The sequence below is a fragment of the Pelodiscus sinensis genome, chromosome 15 (assembly GCF_049634645.1).
Source record: "Pelodiscus sinensis isolate JC-2024 chromosome 15, ASM4963464v1, whole genome shotgun sequence".
Taxonomy (NCBI): Eukaryota; Metazoa; Chordata; order Testudines; family Trionychidae; genus Pelodiscus; species Pelodiscus sinensis.
In genome coordinates this window covers 6,291,160-6,306,767 of record NC_134725.1, presented here as the reverse complement: position 1 = coordinate 6,306,767, position 15,608 = coordinate 6,291,160, and the positions used below count along the sequence as shown (strand labels likewise).

Genomic DNA, 15,608 nt, shown 5'->3' with positions numbered 1-15,608 from the left:
ACTGAACAAGAAAAAATAATTAATATATAGTCCTATCTACATATAGATCTTACTGTGCTGAAAAAAATACAAGTATGATACTTAACTCTAAGCTCATCTTCTTTCAATGTTCTACAAATACAGGAAAAAGATTTAAAACAAAGCTTCCTCAACGGCTCTTGCACTGATTTTTCATTGTCTTGCAATGAACTATACAGATTAGTAGAAGTATACTTTGTTAAATATGACTCCTCCCCATGCCATTTATTCAAAGGAATTTGCCATTAAGAACCAACTATCTTGCTTGCTTTCCCTCAGTTACACTTTTAAATTTTGACATGATGAAACACTAGCTGTTTTAACCGACAACCAGAATCCTACCAGGATTTCCAGCTGAAATGGGATCCTCCTCAGACTCACAATCCGAGTTAAAGATACATCCTCATTCAGAGTACTCCCAGAATAATTCCACACATATATACAGAGAAGGATCTATTCAAGTTTTCGCTGGCTGTCATCTACCTCCAGGGAAAACATACTTCTGAATTCAGAACACAAGTACTGCAATAAAAAAAATCTATTTCTCAGCATTCAGAAAACCTGGCACTCTTAACTAGAACAAAACACACCATACTAGATACACTTGCTGGAACTGCCACGGTACCAGCTGGGAAGCAGACAGGAAAAAGTTAGTTGGATGTACCATTAAGTTTTCACATGATTTGAAACGCCAAGTTTTTAACCAAATGTGCCCTTTAATCTACTCATATAGAACAGTGCAGACATTTTAGATCCATCACAGACAATATTTGCAATCCTCTTCAGGGTTTCTATTACTTATAATCAGACCATCCAGGCCACTTGGGACAGGCTCTTCCACCCGATCAGTCTCTGAGTGGAATTTATGTTCAAAACAGCACTCTGCTGCACAGCTTCTGTGCGCCAGCCAGCCTAAGGCCCTCCTCCCTTTGGTTACAGCCAACTGAGTTGTTTACATGGAACCAAGGGAAGGAGTGAGAAGCTTTCAAAAGCTTCAAATGCTTCCAGGGTTTCAGAACTGCAATCCTACTAGAAAAACACTCTGCTCCCCCTTTAAAAAAAATTACAATCCTGTTAATAAAAATCTGCAACCAAGTAAAATCCGAAGAAAACAAAAAATTAATTGACTTCTACATTAATATAAATACCACAAAGAACGATGATTACATTGTTCATTTTCATATTTATTTTAAGTTGCTGCAAAATTTCCAGTTGCTGTAGAATCATCAGTGAAGCAAGAGGGAAAATCTTGCTGCAGTATTCTGTTCCAGCTTTTAATGCACAGTACGTGAAGGGTTCTGGACATGATTCAGAAAGTATCTATTGTGCCCATCTCAGCCATTCTGAAAACAAACAGGCAAGAAATGCTAGCTCCTCCATGTGGCTTATTTTAGCATTTTTTGAAGGAAAGGGATTCCCCAGGGTTTAGGAATCTCTCTTTGGTGGGGAAAAACCTGACAGTTCTCAACAAAATGAGCTATCTGTGTCTTTCTACTGAAACTGTATAAAAGATCCATCGTCTATAGCCAAGCCCTTCGATACAACCGCATCTGCTCTAATCCCACTAACAGAGACCAGAAACTTCAGGATCTCTACCAAGCATTTATAAACCTCAACTACCCACCTGGAGAAATAAAAAAACAAATTGAAAGAGCCAGACGAATACATAGAAACCATCTACTTCAAGACAGACCCAAGAAAACCAACAATAGAATACCACTTGTCATAACCTACAACCCCCAACTTAAACCTGTCTAACACATTATCAATAAACTACAACCTATACTGGAACAGGATACTAAACTCCGAGAGGCTCTGGGGGACAGACCCATAGTCTCCTATAGACAACCACCTAATCTCAAGATGATTCTTACCAACAACCACAGGACATACCACACTAATACCAACCCTGGAACCTTCCCTTGCAACAAACCCCATTGTCAGTTTGTCCACATATTCACTCTGCTGATACCATTAGTGGACCTAACCAATTGAGTTATAAGATCAAGAACACATATTCCTGCTCATCCAGAAATATAATTTATGCTATCATGTGCCGAAAGTGTCCGTCTGCTATGTATGTTGGACAAACGTCTCAGACACTTCGCCAAAGAATCAATGCCCACAAAACAGATATTAGACAGGATCACAAAGAAAAAACAGTTGCTTGCCATTTCAACCAGAAAGGGCATTGTCTCAATGACTTGATTACCTGCATCCTGCTTCAAAGACCTTTTTACACAAGACTTGAAAGAGAATCCTCTGAACTGTCATTCATACTTAAATTCGACACTTTTCACCTAGGTCTAAACAAAGACATTAACTATCTTACCCATTACAAAGATAGCTTCCCCAATTATCACCTCTAATATCATTAGCTCACAGACATTTACCTCCCCGCCCCTCCTGTTCTGAAATTTGATTTGTCCTTTTCATATAAGTTCATTTTTTTGATTGTATCCTTTGGTATATATGGTCATACCAATTTTCTTCCACTATCTGATCTGAGGAAGTGGGTCTGGCCCATGAAAGCTCATCACCTAATCAACCATCTTGTTAGTCTTTAAAGTGCTACATAATCCTGTTTTTTTTTGCTTCAGCTACACCAGACTAACTCGGCTACATTTCTATCACTGTACAGGCAGTCCCCGGGTTACGTACAAGATAGGGACTGTAGGTTTGTTCTTAAGTTGAATCTGTATGTAAGTCGGAACTGGCGTCCAGATTCAGCTGCTGCTGAAACTGATCAGTTTCAGCAGCGGCTGAATCTGGACGCCAGTTCCGACTTACATACAGATTCAACTTAAGAACAAACCTACAGTCCCTAAGTCGGAACTGGCGTCCAGATTCAGCCGCTGCTGAAACTGATCAGTTTCAACAGCGGCTGAATCTGGACGCCAGTTCTGACTTACATACAGATTCAACTTAAGAACCCCAGGCATCCCCAAGTCAGCTGCTGCTGAAACTGATCAGCGGCTGATTCCAGGAAGCCGGGGACAGGGGCTTCCTGTAGTCAGCCACTGGTCAGTTTCAGCAGCGGCTGACTTGGGGACGCCTGGGGCAGAGCAGCTGGGGTGCTGCTGGGTTGGTCCAGTAGCGTCGCCGCTCCTCGGCGCTACAGGACCAACCCAGCAGCACCCCAGCTGCTCTGCCCCAGGCGTCCTGATTCAGCCGCTGCTGAAACTGACCAGCAGTGGCTGAATCAGGACGCCTGGGGCAGAGCAGCTGGGGTGCTGCCCGGTTGGTCCAGTAGCGCCCAGAGCGGCGCTACGGGACCAACTAGCAGCACCCCAGCTGCTGTACCACAGGTGTCCGGAGCAAAGCCGCGGAGCACGGGGGCAGTGGGACAGCCTAGACGCGCCGTGGCCGTCCTGCTGCCCTCGGGCTCCGTGGCTTTGCTCTGCTTTGCTCCCTGTCCCCCTGATCTGCAGACCAGGGGGACGGGGAGCAAAGCGGCGGAACACGCTGCCCGCGTGCTCCGCGGCTTTGCTCTGCTTTGCCCCCCCCTCCCCCCCGTCTCCCTGGTCTGCAGACCAGGAGGACGGGGGGAGGCAAAGCAGAGCAAAGCAGAGCCAAGCCGCGGAGCGCGCGGTCAGCTGACAGCCCAGACGCGTCTGGGCTGTCAGCTGGCCGCTGCTCTGCGGCTTGGCTCTGCTTTTCCCCCCCCCCCCCCATCCCGCTGGTCTGCAGACCGGGGAGTGGGGGGCAAAGCAGAGCCAAGCCGCGGAGCACGTGGGCAGCGGACAACCCTGTCCGCTGCCCGCGTGTTCTGCCGCTTTGCTTCCTCTCCCTGGTCTGCTGGAGACCACGGAGAGGAAGGGCCCCGTTCGTAACTGCGGATCCGACATAAGTCGGATCCGCGTAACTTGGGGGCTGCCTGTATAAAAGCAGTAACAGGTTACGTGTTTGAGAATTCTGAGCATTGGGTGACTAAGTATACAAGTTACTGGATTTGTTATAGGATTTCTGTTTTTGCCAATAGTTGTTAAACAAAAGGAGTGGCCTCTGGTCACACTCAAGATACTCCTACCCCCTGAAACAAACGCACTATAACATAGTCAGGGGCTTCCAGTTACATCAGGCTTCCCTGAAGGGATGTGAATAGGTAATCAGTTACCTGATAAGCATCACCCTTGTGCTGCTCCCTGGGAGCTGGCTGCAGAGCCCACAGCAAAAGCTTTCTGGGAATGGGGCTGGCAGCTCCTGCTGGCCCTGAAACTAGCAGCCGGTTTCACTGTGGGCCTTGCCTGCAGCACATGTAACCGATAGGATTTTTAACAGTTATACAGTTACATTTTTTTAAAACCGACTTTTTACATCCTTAGTAGAAGGTCAGGATTCTGCAAAGCCCAGTAGTATACAACTGCAGAAAAGCTGCTGGACCAAAATGGTAGTGTGAAAGAAATGCTCAGCCTAACCCCCACCTCAAAGTAGGGATGTAAAAGTATATTTGATTAACCAATAACCAAAAATTTATAGTTTAGTGTTAAGAGACTACACACATTCCCCTCCCACACAGCAGTAGAAATGTTTTAGCAGGCTGGCCAGCAGCCCAGCTCAGTTCTGGCTTGTGCTGGGTCTGGGACCTACTCCCACTGCGGCACTGCATTTAAAGTGTATTAGGAGCCAGGCAAGCAATTCTGGTTCATGCTGAGTTTGGGAGCTCAGACCACTGCCCCACTCCTGGGCAGGGGCTGCTGCCACCCTGTGCTGCTGCCTCTGTTTCAGAGGCAGCAGCCCAGGGTGACAGACAGCTGGTCCTCTAAGGGAGCTGGTTTCTAAATTAGGTCCTCTTGTAGACCAACTCCTTCTTGGCACCCTACGCTGCTGCCTCTGTTATAGAGGCAGCAGCACAGGGTGGCAGGGGGCTCCCCAGGAATGGGGCTGGAGCTCATTGGTTGCCAGCCACACCCCAGAGACTACACAATAGTCAACTAGCCAATAAGAATTCATGATATTAATCGATTATTCATTTAACTGATATTTAACATCCTTATCTCAAAGTGCCTGAGGGAAGGAAGTAGGAAGGGAAGAGGACTGAAAAAATCTGCTCTTTGAGCTTCTTGATTCTAAACAGGAAGTTTTTAATTTGAATTCTAAATTTAATATTTTCAGTTCCTAGAATTAACATAATTTCACAAAGCTGAACTAACTCAGTGTTTATATGGAGTTAAATTGGGTTTCTAACCACATAAAAAGCACACCAAAACTATCTATTCAAAGTGTGTGTGAGAGAAAGAGAAAGAAAGGGTAAGAAAAATTAACAGTCATTTCCTCCTGAATAAGCAATTATCTAAAACCAGAAATGCCTTGTTAAGATGATGAGTTAAGGGTTCAACAAAAATTAGTGAAACAGAAACCAAGGTTTGCAGATAGCCTTTATGATTGCTGGCTTTGGCCATCTGCCAGTTGAGATCTAGGGCGGGGTGGAGGCGGTGGGGTTTGCTCACAAAAGCAGGAGGCTGGAGTTTTTACTCACATTTACAAGGCTCATAGCAGCAATACTAAACTGTACTCTTTTCATGGAGATGCACTGGATCAATAAGAAAGAGCAGCCATCCTACTCAGTGGCTGCTGCAGAAGCAAAGACTAGGGAAAGGAAGAAAGGAAAAATAAATCACTTTGGGCTCTAACTTCAGGTTGTGTCTCCCTGTTAGTGCTCCACATTGGATGCATATGCTCCTGTGCTTTTGGTTTGAAATTTTAATAGCAGTGTCCATTTTCCCTGTGCATGAGTCCTACACATAGAATCCTAGGGTTGGAAGAGACTTCAGGAGGTCACTGCGTCCAATCCCCTGCCCAAAGCAGGACCAAACCCAACTCAATCATCCCAGCCAGGGCTTGGTCAAGCCAGGACTTAAAACCTTCTAGGGATGGAGATTCCACCACCTCCCTAGGGAACCCATCCCAGTGCTTCTCCACCCTCTTAGAGAAATAGTTTCTCCTAATATCCCACCTAGACCTCCCCCACAGCAACTTGAGACCGTTGCTCCTTGTTCTGCCATCTGTCTCTCAAGAGAACAGCCTCTCGCCAGCCTCTTTGAACCCACACCCTTTCAGGTAGTTGAAGGCTTCTATCAAATCCCCCCCCACTCTTCTCTCCTGCAGACTAAACAAACCAAAATCCATCAGCCTCTCTTTGTAGGTCATGTGCTCCAGCCCCCTCATCATATTAGTTGTTCTCTTCTGGATCCTCCCCAATGCAGCCACATCTTTTCTGTAATGGGGTCCCAGAATTGGACACAAAACTCCAGATGTGGCCTCCCCAGTGACTAATAAAGAGGAATAATCACTTCTCTAGATCTGCTGGAAACATTCTTCTTAATGTACCTTAATATGCCATTATTAATCTTGGCTACAAGGGCACACTGTTCACTCATATCTAGCTTCTCATCCACTCTAATCCCCACGTCCTTTTCTGATGAACTGCTGTTTAGCCAGTCGGTCCCCAGCCTATAACAATGCTTGGGATTCTTCCATCTCAAGTGCAGGACTCTGCACTTCTTGTTGAACCTCATCAGATTTCTTTTGGACCAATCCTCCAATTTGTCTAGGTCACTCTGGACTCTATCTCTACCCTCCAGCGTTTCTTCTCTTTTCCTTAGCTTAGTGTCATTTGCGAACTTGCTGAGGGTGCCATCCATCCCCTCATCCAAGTAATTAATAAAGATGTTGAACAAAACCGGTCCTAGAATTGATCCTTGGGGAACTCCGCTTTACACCAACCAGGCATCGAGCTGCTGATCACTACTAGTTGAGCCCGACAATCTAGCCAGCTTTCTATCCCCTTACAGTCCATTTAACCAATTCAGACTTCCTTAACTTGCAGGCACGAATATTCTGGGAGTCAAGGTATATTACATCCACCAACTTCCCCATGTCCACAGAGCCAATCAGATTGGTCAGGCATGACTTGCCCTTGGTGAATCCATACTGACTATTCCTGATCACTTTCCCCTCTTCCAAGTGCTTCAAAATGGATTCCTTGAGGATACCCTCCATGATTTTTTAGGGACTGAGGTGAAGATCAACAGTCTGTAGTTCTCTGGATTGTCCTTCTTCCCTTTTTTATGGATGGGTACAACATTTGCCTTTTTCCAATTGTCTGGGACCTCCCCGATCTCCATGAGTTTTCAAAGATAATGGCCAATGGCCCTTCAATCACATCTGCCAACTCTCTCAGCATCCTCGGATGCATTAAATTTGGCCCCATGGATTTTTATGTCCAGCTTTTCTAAATAGTTCTTAACTTGTTCTTTCTCCACAAAGGGCTGCCCACCTCTGTTGCCTAGTGCAGTATTCTAGGAGCTGACCTTGTCTGTGAAGACAGAGGCAAAACAGTATTGAATACTTCAGCTTTTCCCACATCATCTGACGCTAAGTTATCCTTATCAAGTAAGGGTTCCACACATTCCCTGACCACCCTCTTATTGCTAACATGCATGTAGAGAAACCATTCATTACCCTTCACATCTCTTGCTAGCTGCAATTCCACTTGCATTTTGGCCTTCCTGATTATACTCCGGTACATTTGAGGAATAGGTTTATACTCCCCCCCCAAGCCATCTGTCCAAGTTTCCACTTCTTGTAAGCTTCCTTTTTTTGTTTAAGTACACCAAGGATTTCATTGTTAAGCCAACCTCATGTCCCATACCAAAGCTATACAGGACTGCATAGGTGGACTACCCTTGGTTCCTTCTCTATTTAAAGCTCACAGAGACCGCTCCAAGAGGAATGGAGGGGGGCAGGTAGCAGAGGACCCACAGAGGGACACATCTTAAAGAAGTTCAGTTACTACACACAGGGGGTAATTTATCTTTCTTCTTCAAGCAGCATCCCTATGGGTGTGCCACTTTAAGTGTCTCCCTAGCAGTACCCCTTTAAAGAGATAGCAGGTTGACAAAAGAGTCCATCACTGAAGAAAGTACTATGTTGCCTAGTGCAGATTCTGATCTTGTTACATAAACTATGGCAAAATGGATGGAAATCATGGGCAACAATGACCGTATTACAGCCCTGTGGTTTTTAGCAACTGTAACATTTTTGAGTAGGACTGCAGATGTAAAATGTGATCTAGCAGAATGTGTGTGAAGGGGTAACAGGACCAGCACCCCCCCCCCTTGCTGTCTCTCTGGGAGGCAGCAAGGGGAGCAAAGGTGACATAGTGAACCAGCACACATGGAAAGCTATCCCCTCCATGCTTATCAGCTCCCGCCTGCACCTGTTCCCCCCCATGCTGCTGCCTTTGATAGAGAGGCAGCAGTGCCGGGGGGAGTGGGAAGGGGGGATGGAGAGAGGGGAACAGCTCCAGTGTATCTGGTGGGAGAAGGAGGCCAGTGCTGTGAGCTCTGCCCTTCATTCCATGGAGTAATGGGGTCCTCTTCTGAAGCTTTGGTGGGGGCCTCTCCACTACGGGTGTTATCTATAGTAGTAGTCAGTGGAGCCCGGCGGATACTTACTACATTTAAAGTGCAAAGCTGCAATGGGGTTAGCTCCCTGGGATTGCGCAAGCTGGGACTGAAGAGCCCCAGCTTGCACCGCCCCGGGACCTTGAGGCTCTCCCACACCACGGAGACAGTGCTGGCTTCAAAGCCAGCTCCACGCAGATACAGAGGCAGCAAGAAGAGGAAGAGACTAGTCGAGTAGTCACTTGACTACTTATCAGGCAGCCAAATACTCGCTTACATCCCTACTCTCCACAGGGTCTCACACCTCCTGTGAAGATTGTCAAACAGAGGCTGATGGCCTTTTTGAAGCCCTCAAAATCAACCAGGTGACCTGGGACAGTTAAATGAACCCCCAAGCATTCCATGGATACCAAGGGACTGGCCATTGCTCCTGTGGCCATGTGGGAAAGTATTGTGTTGAAGTTGTGGGCAGTACCACTGGAGTCGGACATGGTGGCAGGGACCCTTGGTCTATACTGGCCTCTGAGACCTGGCTACAAGGACTGGGAGAGCCTATGATCTTTTCCTACATGGTTGCAGGATCTGTGCTCCTGAAAGGACCCATTGGAGTGGGATGAATCTGTCTTGGGACCTCAGGGGGCAGGCAGATTGGTGATGATAAACCAGCCATCCCATGCCTCCTATGTTCACATGGTGCCAGGATCCAGAATGGGACCAGGAGCTCGACTATCACAGAATCCTAAAACACTAGAATTGGAAGGGACCTCTAGAGGTCATCGAGTCCACTCCCCAGCCCTCACGGCAGGACACAGTACTATCTAGACCACTCGTCACCAAACAGTAGATCGAGATCTACTAGCAGATCTTGGAGCCTCTGACAGGTGATCCTGACCAGTTTGGCCAGGAATTTATCAAGGGCTGGCACTTCAGTTGTTCCTCCACCCACTGTCATGCTGCTCCTGCCCTCTGCCTTGGAGCTGCCCCCTGGGAACCTCCTGCTTACTGTGCAGGCTGTGGGAGGAAGAAGAGGGAGGGGTGCTGATGTCAGGGTGTCTCTCCGCCCCCCACTCCTGTACCATGTCTTCACAGAGAGAGAAGGGAATGGAGGGAGCTTAGCAATGCAAATCTCTGTCACACTCACAAACACACACTGTCCTTCACTCTTATCTCTCAACCCAACACATACATGGGATTGTTGTTACTTCTGTTACTGCTTGCAAAGTGCGTTAGTTACGGTTTTGACTGGTCTGTACATTTCATAATGTTTGTTTCTCTCTTATGCTTAAATTTAATTCTTTGATAGTGAGTTCTAAAATGCTGAACCTGCTGTGGCTGGAGTAATTATCCCTGTGGTGACTGCTGCTCCTGAAAGTGGCTGGCATGTCCCTGCAGCCCCGAGAAAGACAGAGAGGGGGTCTCCACATGCTGTCCTTGCCTGCAGATACCACAACTGCAGCTCCCATTGATCATAATGTGGGTTCAGTGCCTGTAGATGAGGGGCAGCACAGGGTGCCATGGAGCCATTGCTATACATGCCAGCGTCTTTCAGGAGTGGTGCAGGACTAGGACAGAAGTAACCCTGCCTTAACCCCACTGCTCTGCCACCTAGAAACCATCTCAGTTATATGGTGCCCAGCCAGAGGCTGCTTCCTGAACTCCTGACCCAGCCCTGAACTTCCTCCTGCACCCAACCTCCTGCCCCAGATGTGAGTCCCCCTGCACCCAAACTCCTTCCCAGAGCTTGACCCTGAAACCCTTCCTGGACTGCAATCTCCCACCATGGGCTAAGCCTGGAGCCCCTCCCACACTCCAAATCCCTTGGCTCAAGACCAGAGCCTGCAGCCCAACCTCTTGCCCCAGCCTGGTGGAAATGAGTGGGGATGGGGAAAAAAGGAGACGGGGGTGAGCAGGATAAGGCCTCAAAGAAGGGATGGAGTAGGGTCAGGGCTGCAAACAAGGGGTGGGAAGGAAGTGGAGCAAGGGTATTTGGGTTTGAGGTAGCACATTGAAAAACTGATCTTGTGGTTAAAAAGGATGGAGACCACTGGTCTAGACCACTCCTTATAGATGTCTGTCCAACCTGCTCTTAAATATCTCCACAGATGGGGATTCCACAACCTCTCTCGGCAATTTATTCCAGTGTTTGACCTCCCTGACAGGAATTTTTTCCTAATGTCCTATCTAAAACTCCCTTGCTATAGTTTAAGCCCATTGCTGCTTGTCCTATCCTCACAGGTCAAGGAGAACAGTTTTTCTCCCTCCTCTTTGTATCACCCTTTTAGGTACTTTAAAGTCACCATCATGTCCCCTCTCAGTCTTCTCTTTTCCAAACTAAACAAGCCCAATTCTTTCAGTCTTCCCTCATAGGTCATGTTCTCTAGTCCTTTAATCATTCTTGCTGCTTTTCTATGGACTTCCTCCAATTTCTTTCTTGAAATGTGGTGCCTGGAATTGGACACCATAGACCAATTGAGGCCTAATCAATGCAGAGTAGAGCGGAAGAATGACTTCTCATGTCTTGCTCACAACACTCTTGTTAATGCATCCCAGAATCATGTTTGTTTCTTTTGCAACAGCATCACACTGCTAACTCATATTTAGCTTGTGGTCCACGATGTCCCCACATCCCTTTCTGCAGTACTCTTTCCTAGACAGTCACTTCCCATTCTGTATGCGTGAAACTGATTGTTCCTTCCTCAGTGGAGCACTTTGCATTTGTCCTTATTCAACTTCATCCTGTTTGCCTCAGACCATTTCTCCAGTTTGTCCAGATCAGTTTGAATTATGACCCTCTCCTCAAAAGCAATTGCAACTCCTCCCAGCTTGGTGTCATCTGCAAATTTAATAATTGTACTCTCTATGCCATCATCTAAATCGTTGATGAAGATATTGAACAATACTGGTCCCAAAACAGACCCTTGTGGAACCCCACTTGTTATGTCTTTCCAGCATGACTGTGAACCATTAGTAACTACTCTTTGAGAATGGTTATCCAGCCAGTTATGTACCCACCTGATAGAAGCCCCACCTAAATTGTATTTTCCTAGTGTCTGATAAGAAGATCATGCAAGGCTGTATCAAATGCCTTACTAAAGTCTAGGTAGATCACGTCCACCATTTCTCCCTTATCTACCAGACTCATTATCCTATTAAAAAAAGCTATCAGATTGGTTTGACATGATTTCTTCTATGTCCAGTGGAGAGAGAACCTCTGAGACCTGGAGGACCTGTGCAGAGAAGACCAGTGTCAGCTTGATGGTGACTGGTGAAGCCACTTCAATGAACAGTTCTGAGTGATGCTGAGGTCTGGGAGACAGGGGGGACCTTTCCTGATGATCCTAACAGAGGATGCGAGCTTTGCTGTTCTGTGCTGAGGTTCCAGTGAGCCGCACCTTGAGTCTGGCTTTTGGTGCTCCGAGTCTGGGGATCAAAGAGCACCTGCAAAGCATGCCTCTCAATGTCCGAGGTATGAAGACTTTGGTTACGGGAAACAGTGGCAGGAATACCCCTTAGAAAGGGAGCAGGGTCTCTGGAGGGAGATGCCCAAAAGGAGCCCAATGTTGGCTTGCCTCAGGGCCGTGACAGTGCTTGGGCAGGTGTGGCTGGTACAGGCAAAGAAAATATATCTTGTGCTGCCCACAAGTCCTCAGGAGTTGAGGCACCTCCAAGTGCCAGAGTCCCCCATAAGTGCCTGTGGTAGCAAGCATGGAATGGAAAGGGTTAGGTTGCTCAGCTTGAGCTCTGGCCCAACTTCCAGATGGGTGAGAGGAGCCACCCACTATGCACCTTGGCACTCCTCCTGATCTTTCGTTTCCCTGTGGGACATTGGAGATCTTCACCTTAGGGATCCCTTAAGCTTCTTGGGAGCAGCTGGTGAGGGAGAATGGCATCAGATGGCACTGGTGAAGCATTTCACACTGATGTTCCCAGTGCTTTGCAATGAGTCCAACCTGTGCTTTGGAGCTGGCACTAACCACACAACATTAGAAGTGCCCTGAGACAAATGTCTCTTTCTTTCTTTGTCCAGGGCTTAGAAGACTAGTAAATATGGCATTTATCACTAATGTGACCCTAACCACAAGAACTGAGGCTAGCTGTCCTGAATTTTAGATATCTGACATGCTTGTTCAATTGTTTGAGATTTAATATTCTGAGAAGATCTGCTGTGTTTGCAACTGGTAAGAATGGTCCCTGCAAAGTGACAGGGTTAGGAGGCTGAAAGGGCAGGATGGAAGAAAACAGGACTGCATAACCTGAAGTAATAGCCTCCACTGAATATCTGTCTGATACTATAGCCTCCCAGACTTGAGGAAAGACAAAAAGAGTGTCCAAATTGAGGAACGGTGGTTGTCTTGTGCATCTAATAAAACCTGGTTATTGGCTGGCCTAGATTCTTGATCAGACCATCAGAACTGGCATTTGGACAGTGTTGCAGGCTTAAAGGAAGCAGTTGAGGTAGCTGCTGGCTTTTTCTGAGTGGTGTCCTAAAGTTCTTTAGAGTATGAAGAGAATGGTCCATGAAATCTGTGAACAGCTTATGGCCACAAAAAGGTAAATCTTCCTCAGGTGATTATGCTGCCTGTGGAAACCTGGACAACTGAAGGCAGGAACTCATCTCACTGCTACTGCAGACATAGCTGCAGTGTCTGATGCATTAAGTGAAGTCTGCAGTGAAGTTTTAGCCAAAAGTTGGTATCAGGATCCAGAGTAGGACCAGGAGCTGGACTAAGTCATGTGGTGGGAAGACCTCTGAGACCAGTGCCATTATAAAGAAGGTTCTCATGAACTGTTCTCATTGTTCCTCTGGTAAATAGTCAATAAAACATTACACTTTTCACAGTTCAGGTTAGGGGTGTTACATTTAATGCACTCTGCATTAGTCAATAAGGGTGCCTCTGCCTTTGAAGTGTAGCAACAGACTGTATATCTTCCTCTCATGCACAACACAATTTTGGCAACTGGTAAATACCTCCTCAAACAGAATAAATTATGGATTGAGACAGCCAAGCAACATAGTTTTGTGCAATTTGATTACCGTATATTCCGGCGTATAAGACGACTTTTGATGTTAAAAAACATCCCCCAAAAATCGGGGGTCATCTTATATGCCGGGTATACAGCTTTGCGGCTTTGCAAAGCCGCGGAGGGGCTCCGGCGGCGGGGCAGCCCAGGCGCGCCGGGGCTGTCCCGCTGCCGGGGCGTCCTCAGAGGCTTTGCTCCCGGTGTCCCTGGTCTGCTGGGGACGGTCTCCAGCAGACCAAGGACACCGGGAGCAAAGCCAGGGAGGCGGAGGGGCGCTGGGGTATAAGACGAAACCCTATCTTTTAACTAAAAAATTAGGGGGTCGTCTTATACGCCCAGTAGTCTTATACGCCGGAAAATACGGTATTTTTTTTAGAGTCTGTGCCTTGGGGCTCACCTCCTGGCTACTGCCCTGGGTGAATCCTGAGCCTGACCTCCCTGCCCCCACCCACCACAGGATGACAGTCTTTCCCAGGGCTCTCTACTCCCAGATTGTTGGCCTGCAGACTGCTGCTAAACAGACCGGCTCCATTCCCAGCTGCTCTCAATCTCTATGGCCAAGGCCCTGCAGGACCATGGATGTTGTCAGACCAGAGAGTCCCAGAAAGAGGTTCAACCTGTATTATTAATTTCTTACAGTGGAGCTCTGAATTCATCACAAGGACAATTTTCAAGCAGGTAAAAAAGTTTGCCAGAATGAACTCTAATGTGGCCAGGTGGATCTAACTTGGTTAGCTAGATCCTAACATGTTCTTATATAGCTGGATACACTTAAACGTTATCAGACTGGGTAAGGCAATATTCTCACTATCCTTTTATTTTAAAAAGCCAGAAGGGGTCTAGGGATGTAAACAGACAACTCATTACTTGGTAAGCATCACCCTTGTCAAGTGATTTTACCAGTAACCAATTAACAAGTTCCAGGCCCAGCCACAGCATTCCCCTCTTGAGGAATGCTGTGGGGGAGGGGTGCTTCAGCCCAGCCACACCTACCGTGCCAGGTGGTGGCGGCTGCTCCAATGTCCCTTAGCTGAGGCACACTGTAGCAAGTCAGTCAACCAGTTAAATACATAATTTAACCAGTTAACATTTAAAACATGATTTTACATCACTGAAGGAGTCTAGTTTGAGCCTCCTCTGCCCTTTATGCCCTTAGGTGGGGTAGCATAGGGACACAAAGTGGCTTAAGGAATACTTCTGGACAGAAATATCTTGCATCTATGGGGCACTTTTATACCAAAAATGGAATATCACTTAAAGAGCAGGATGTTTTTAATTCATGGCCATATGCACTGAAATTCAGTTACCCCATTGGTCCAACACAGTCCAAATATGCTGAAATTCAGCACACTACATAAATCTTTTGGCTGAGGAATAATGGTGGGTCACTTAGGTACAAGTGATAATGACTTGATCACATTTGTTACATGCAAAGAGAATAAATGCACACTGTGAAATATATACAGGCAGTCCCCGGGTTACGTACAAGATAGGGACTGTAGGTTTGTTCTTAAGTGGAATCTGTATGTAAGTCGGAACTGGCATCCAGATTCAGCCGCTGCTGAAACTGATCAGTTTCAATGGCGGCTGAATCTGGACGCCAGTTCTGACTTACATAGAGATTCAACTTAAGAACCCCAGGCATCCCCAAGTCAGCTGCTGCTGAAACTGATCAGCGGCTGATTCCAGGAAGCCGTGGGCAGGGGCTTCCTGTAGTCAGCCACTGGTCAGTTTCAGCAGCGGCTGACTTGGGGACGCCTGGGGCAGAGCAGCTGGGGTGCTGCCGGGTTGGTCCAGTAGCGCCAAGGAGTGGTGCTGAGGGACAACCGGCAGCGCCCCACCTGCTCTACCACAGGCCCAGGGCTTTGCTCCACGTCTCCCTGGTCTGCTGGGGGGGAGGGGGGGCGCACTAGCGGCGCCCCTCCCCCCCCAGCAGACCAGGGACACGGGGAGCAAAGCCGCAGCGGCGGTGGGGTGCCGCGCCTCTGAGGCTTTGCTCTGGCAAAGCTGGGGAGGCGCAGGACTCCGCCGCCGCTGCCGCTTTGCTCCCGGTGCCTCTGGTCTGCTGGGGACTGTCTCCAGCAGACCAGGGACACCCATAGCAAAGCTGCAGCAGCGGCGGAGTCCTGCGCCTCCCCGGCTTTGCCAGAGCAAAGCCTC

At 47.5% G+C, this 15,608-nt stretch overlaps 1 protein-coding gene across 4 annotated transcripts in view; it reads right to left on the bottom strand.

The window, feature by feature from the left end:
• Window positions 1–15,608, bottom strand: part of CABIN1 (calcineurin binding protein 1) — a 257,094-nt gene that overhangs the window by 61,472 nt on the left and 180,014 nt on the right. The window lies entirely within an intron of this gene.